Source organism: Erithacus rubecula (assembly GCF_903797595.1).
Source record: "Erithacus rubecula genome assembly, chromosome: 6".
In the NCBI taxonomy this organism is placed as follows: Eukaryota; Metazoa; Chordata; class Aves; order Passeriformes; family Muscicapidae; genus Erithacus; species Erithacus rubecula.
Window position 1 is genome coordinate 52,463,067 of NC_136688.1, and position 6,534 is coordinate 52,469,600.

Here is a 6,534-nt window from a genome sequence, read left to right on the forward strand (position 1 = left end):
TTGCAGGTTTACATGGCAACTGAAAAACTTCTTAAATGTTGCTTAACTGTTTGACCTGGGCATCTAAACAGGTGAACGTACCTTTTGGGAAATTGGACCAAAGTCTTCAGAAAATACCTACACTGGGACATACAAAGTTAGTAAAGTTGGTCTAACTCAAAGCAGTTAACATTGAATTATTCCTACCTAAATTCTTCCTAAAAATACCCAAGGACAACAGAAATCCTGAAGTCTGGACAAGCTGCTGCTGTGCTCAAACATTATCCTTATGAGTAGTGTTGGAGCAAAGATGGTCTTACAGCTTTTGTTTCAAGCTTACTGAAGCTTCACACACCTGTCCACGCTTATCGGATTAGTTTGTTAATCTAATAAAACATGAAAATGCTTTTCATTTCATCCTACACACCACAGAGAAAACACATTACCACTCCCTTGTAATTTGCAGCAGGCTTTGCATATTTGCAGGCTGTTATCATGTCACCTTTGGTCTCCTTTTTCCTAGACTAATACCCTTTCAGCTTTCAGCCTAGGGCTTTTCTAGTATTTGCATCCTATGATTTTTTTACACCTGTGTTCATACCTCTTCCTGATTTTCTTCAACTGGATCACATCTTCTCCACTCTGCAGTGCTGGATCTCCAGCTGGACATTGCAGCAGGGCTCAGGACAGTAAAAAGACACCTGCCTGCATCTTACAGGTTGTTCTTCCATCTCAGCAAGATATTTGACTTCTTCTGCAACCATGTTAACATTTTGACCCTTATTCAGAGAGGCATCCTACTCTACAGCATGGCACTTGTTGCTTTCATCTTCATTCACCTGCACATTCAATAAATACACTTTTTTGCATGCTTCAAGTCTTTCATGGAAACAGAAAATAAAATGGAACCACCAACTGCCTTTCTGATTTTATCCAAATAATTAGTTCTTTATTACTCTCTGAGTATAGATCTTCATGTGCTTTTGCACCACTTCACTATTTTTATCAGGGATGTGAACAAATAGGTGTTTGGTAAAAATGCAGTCCTGAAAAGAAACAGTATAGTTTGGGTTAATTTATTCTGAAGTAAATCTAAAGTGCACTGCTTTAATCGTGTGCACATATTTTGCTCTTATTAGTCACCCCAAAGTAAAAAGCACTGCATTTTTTTTTTTTTTTTATCTGAGAAGGCAAATGCTTGATGTTTTTTCTGCAGAATTGCAAAGGTCAAGTATTGCCAGATGAATTGGTTTTAATGGAGGAGCTCTGAAGAACAGGGAGCTAATCTGAGACACCAACTCTGATTACTGAGCTAACAGCTCATTCCTTTCTTTATCAGTACCCAGCACCAGGTGACTCACAGGGGCCGGGGCTGCTGCCTTCCGTGGCACTTACAAATCTCATGGTGCTCTGCATGACCTCACCATTCATATCTTACTCAATTTAAAAGTCAAACATTTACTTTTAACTGAGCAAAATCTAACTTGGAGATCTGTTGGTTTGTTTTTTGGGTTTTTTTTTTTTCCATCTCACATCAATGTATTTAAATTCATTGATTTTAGTGGACTTAAGTTTCCTTTGAACTTAGTGTTAGATGTGTGTCACTTGGTGTGTCACTTCAGATAATTAATTTGCTTCATATTATTTCTATGCTGAGTTAAATTGTTTGAGTTTTTATAATGAGAATTGTTCTCCTGGTGTTGGTTAGTTTGCTTTCAAAGTGTCCAGTATTTTTACATATAAAACAGTTGACAGAAATAGAAGGTTTGACATTGGTGGCACTAGAAAGAAAATAAAACTGGAGTTTATGGACATCTCAGATTGAGAGTGGATGCACTTTTTTTTGAAGATATATGAAAGTTATAAATGTATTCTTTGCGGCTGAGAGCCACAAAGACCAAACAGCAGAAAAGTCTGTCATCTCCTGTCAAAATGACCAGAGTCTGTCCTTAAGCAGGGCTATTTAAATATGGTCATGTCAGGATGATTTGCCCTTAAAAAAAAAAAGAGATAACCAAAACCAACCAAATGCAAGAACAGCAATAACATTACTCTGGAAAAATATTTGAGTTCCTATACTAATAGGTGTAGAGTACCATAAAGAGAGAAAAAAACCCCAAACATGCAAGAATGGTGATGTTAAATGCCATAAAAATGGTAATGAATACAACTCCAACAGCCTCTCTGACTCCAAAATGTAGCTGTAAACAGCTGCTTCTGCAGAGGAATACCACCAGGAATATGTATTTTTGAAGCAAAGGATGTTTTGTATTCTGTCTATGTGGAGCTGACTCGCAAGTCATCAGTTTTGAGGAGAATTAGAGGAGAATCAGTGAGGGAACTAAGTGATGTTACTGCTGCATTTCACTGTCTTTCAGGCTCCTGTTTTCAAATTGCAAAAATAACCATAAACACAATGACGGACAAATATTTGTTCCACAATGAGATGATACAGTTTCTATTATTTTATGGACAAAATTATTTCATTATTAAGTTGCAAAAAACTCTGAAACATGCCAGAACAGTGAGGGAAGCTTTAGAGGAAAATTTGAAAGAAAATAAAGCCTGGAGGTGAATGAAATTGGGATAAACTACAAAAGGGAAAAGCAAAAGCCAAACCCCAGATCATTCTGGCACTGGCTCCCTTTGACAACTATCAAACAGACGAAATGCAATAGACATGGACTTCATTAAGGCACTCAATTTCATGTAGAGTATGGGCTGAGAACAATTACAAAGGCAGCTAAAGAGAAGTCATTAACAATTATTTCTCTTGGTCAGCAGGACCAGACTGACTGCATATGTTCAAGGAGATTACATACCAGTGCAGAAGTTTTTCAGATGAGGTCTACAAGTGGACCTGTGGCTGGAAGAGAAAATGGCCAGTGTTGGGTGTTCCCACCAGAGATGGAACAAGTTCAAGCTTGAGTGGTCTGATTTAGACTGCCTGGTACCAGGGCAAGAAGCAAAGAGCAAAGAGTAATGCTCAAGGAGTTGTGGCCAAACCATTTGGTGCATATTAGACCAGGAATCAAATGTCTTAAAAGAATTCACAGTAACTGATTCCTGTATTCTGTCTGGGTAAGATGGAATTAATTTTCCCCATAGCAGCCCTCCTAGAGCTGTGCTTTGCATTGGTAGCTGGAAGGGTGTTGATAACACACCAGTGTTTTGTCTACTGATGAGTGGTGTTTGCACAGCATCAAGGTTGTCTCTCCAACATTCCTCCCTACACAAGCAGGCTGTGGGAGGGGACATAACCAGGACAGCTGACCCAAACTGATTGAAGAATCTACTCAGGTAAAGAGAAAGGAGGAGAAGGGGGCTATTTATTATTTATTACATTTGTCTTCCAGAGCAACCACAACATGTGCTGAAGCCTGGCTTCTCAAGAAGAGGTCAAACATGGTCTGCTGATGGGAAGTAGAGAATTACATTTTTGGGGTTTTTCCTTTTCTTGTGTGCACATGGCCTTTACTTCTTTTTCAGAAAACTTTTTTTTCTTGACCCACAAGGGGTTTTATCATCTTATTTTCTCTGCCCCCATTCTGCTGAGGAGGGGAGCAATAGAGCAGCTCAGGGGGCAACTGCTCCAGCCAAGGTCAACCCACCACACATTCTTCAAACTGAAATAATGGTCAAAATAAAAATAAAGGTTAAAATTCTATAACGCAAAATTCTAAAACCCAAGCTGGAGTGTCATCTCTCAGGCCATTAGATTGCACATGGCATCTGGCTGTGAATATATACATGAAATGCATATACATGAAAGTAGCTGAACAATGGCATGTGAAGTGCCAATAGCAGAAAGAGGCAGCAGTATTTCAGTGTGTGAGATACCAGCTCTGCAGCGAGGTATGGGACTGGAGCTGACTCCCCCCACTCATGTGAAACTTGGCAAGTCCAGGAATGTCTTAGGTGAGATATTTCCATCTGGAAAGAGAAGACTAATTGCCTGGCAGAAGGTAACAGGGAACTTGACATCGACCACAGTGTACAATTCTCTCTGCCCATATTCAAGAAACATGAGCAAAAATCAGAACAGGTGCAGAGCCAGCAGGTGAGAATGATCAGCAATTTGAGAGTCTGCCTTGAGAGAAGAGCAAAAAATCTTGTCCTTTTCTGCTGAACAAAACAAAGCTGGAGACTGGATGTAATTCTGTCTATAAATAAACACACAGAGAAGGGAAAGGAAAAAGTATTTAAACTAAATGGCAACATCAGCATAGAACATATGGATTTAAATCGACCAGAAGGCTGGAAATTAACAGAGATTTCTAACTAGAACAGCTCTGGAATTATTCAATAGGAACAGCGAGGTGTTGTATGATTTCACTAACTGCAGAAACCAGAGAACTAGGCTCAAACATCAGGAGTTCCCTTCCTGTCTTCTCTTCCATATTTATTGGCTGCTACATAGTCAGCTGGAGCATACAGAGTGTTAAATCTTCTCCATCTCTTTTTCCAATTCCTTTTTTTTTTTTTTTTTTTTTTTCATTCCAATAGAATTGTAGTAGAGCAAATGTCTTCTCCTTTTACCATCATGAATCCCTACAAGGTGCTGGAGTCTGGATTATGTCCTACACATGCACATACATAAATGCTTACACATCTGTCTATAGGCATGGGTAGAACTTTACATGCACAGATAGAAGGCACATATATGCATGTTTGAAGGGGGCTGTACACACTGTATATTTTTATTTCTCAGGAGTTTATTAGAGTATTCCAATAGTTTCTTTTCATCCTTCTGCCAGAGTAACAGATTGTGGAACTACCCTTCTGCATTTTGACCACTGCACAAACCATGTGCTTTTGTGATCTCATAAATATCACAGCATCTCATCTGAGTCAGAGTGTAAGAGAGGAAATGTGTCGCTGGAAAAAGCTGAATTTCTGTCCCTTGCTCTCTTGGTAGGAATCACATGCATGCAATTGCCGTGAGGAGCATGGAAGCAGCAGCTGGTGCAGTTCCCCCTGCACTGGAGCTGCAGCCTGGTGTGTTCTGCTGGTTTGTCTCTGTTCCTGTGTGTATGTACTGGTATATACGTGCATTTATGCACCTCACACTAACACTGGTGCATGTGCCTCAGAGTAGTCTGTTAACCTTACACATTTCAACTCACTCTTTAAAAGGACACTGTGCCAACATGCCTGCAGCTACAGGGCACGTGCTGCAGAAAAAGCCAAGCCTAGCCTGTGACTCGTGTGTGGGGAAGGGATTATAGGTGACAGGCACGGTCTGTTTGCCTGTCACAACAGACAAGTGGGCACTTAAATCTGTCCTTGTGACACAGCTCCACACACCTCACTTGTTTATCTGTCTCACAGGGATGGCCCTGTGTTGGTTTTTTTGGGGCAGTGTGTGAGTGTGTGTGGGTGTGCATGTGTGCCTCGCCAAAATAGTCTTGAGTGTCTCGGGCCATGGAACAGACTATGTATGTGCCTGTCAACAGGACAAGTGCCAGTTCAGTCACAACACTCATATGTATTTTAGGCTAATGTGCATGTCAGTCAAACTCGGAGTGCGCCTGCCTGTGTTTCTCAGACCAGCGGGTGAATGTTTGTGTCTCATGATCCCTGTGTGCTGGAGCAGCTTGTGTGCTTGTCCCTTTCCTTCCGATTGTCACGTATCCCAGAGTATTCTGAATGCACCTGTGTCTCTGAGTGTGCAATTCCCTGCATGTCTGACAGCAACAGTCCCAAATGCCTCAGGGCAACATCTGTCTTGCCGTGACAGCGGCCTGTGCTCCTCAGGCCAGTGTCTGTCTGTCTGTCTGTCTGTGACACAGGGTCATGCACCTCAGGACTGCGTGTGTTTGTGTGTGTGTGTGTGTGTGTGTGTGTGTGTCTTACAGGGAAAACAGCTCCTGTGCCTTAGACCCTGCCACCTCAGTGCCAGTGCCAGTGCTTGTGAGTGTCGCAGGGACAGTCACGTACCTCAGTACGACACATCCGTGTCTGCACATCCGCGTGACACGGCCCCACAGGCTCAGACTGCTGCACAGCCACATGCCTTGAACCCGTGTGCTGTGTGACTCTGCCATGCAGCCCCGACAGAGTGGCACAGCTTCAGACCCTGTGTGACAGCACCTCACAGCCTCATGTCTGTCCAGACCACGGGCTCATCTCAGACTCATGTCTGCCTGACGATGACACGGCCTGCAGCCCTCTGAGGTGCCCATTACATGCATGCCCGGGGGCTGTGCACTCCTCAGTTCCATAGCTTCTGTCAGCTGTGCCTGTGGGCAAGGGGACCGTGAGTGTGAGGGGACCGTGATTGCGTGGGGTGCTCCGTGTGCATGGTATGAGGGAACTGTGTGTGAGGCAGTACAGTGTGTGCAGCGTGTGTGTGAGGGGTCTGTGAGCCTGAGAGGTCCTGTGGCAGCGTGTGTCGGTGTGTCAGTGTGTCCGTGTGTCGGTGCGCCGGGCTGTGTGCGGACCGTGCGTGCGATCGCAGCGGCGGCAGCGGCGGCAGCCGAGGCCCGGCCCGGCCCGGCCCGGGGGCAGCGGCCCCGCACGTCAGCGAGCGCGGGGCGGGCGGCGGCGGCGGCG

General features: G+C 43.6%; 1 protein-coding gene across 1 annotated transcript in view; it reads left to right on the top strand.

The window, feature by feature from the left end:
• LOC306802957 (inverted formin-2-like) overlaps positions 1-4,978 on the top strand; it is a 52,914-nt gene extending 47,936 nt beyond the window's left edge. The window contains exon 13 of the transcript XR_013774526.1: positions 4,898-4,978. The gene's annotated coding sequence lies outside the window, so the exon portion shown is untranslated. The remainder of the gene's footprint in view (positions 1-4,897) is intronic.
• The last annotated feature ends 1,556 nt before the right edge of the window (positions 4,979-6,534 follow it).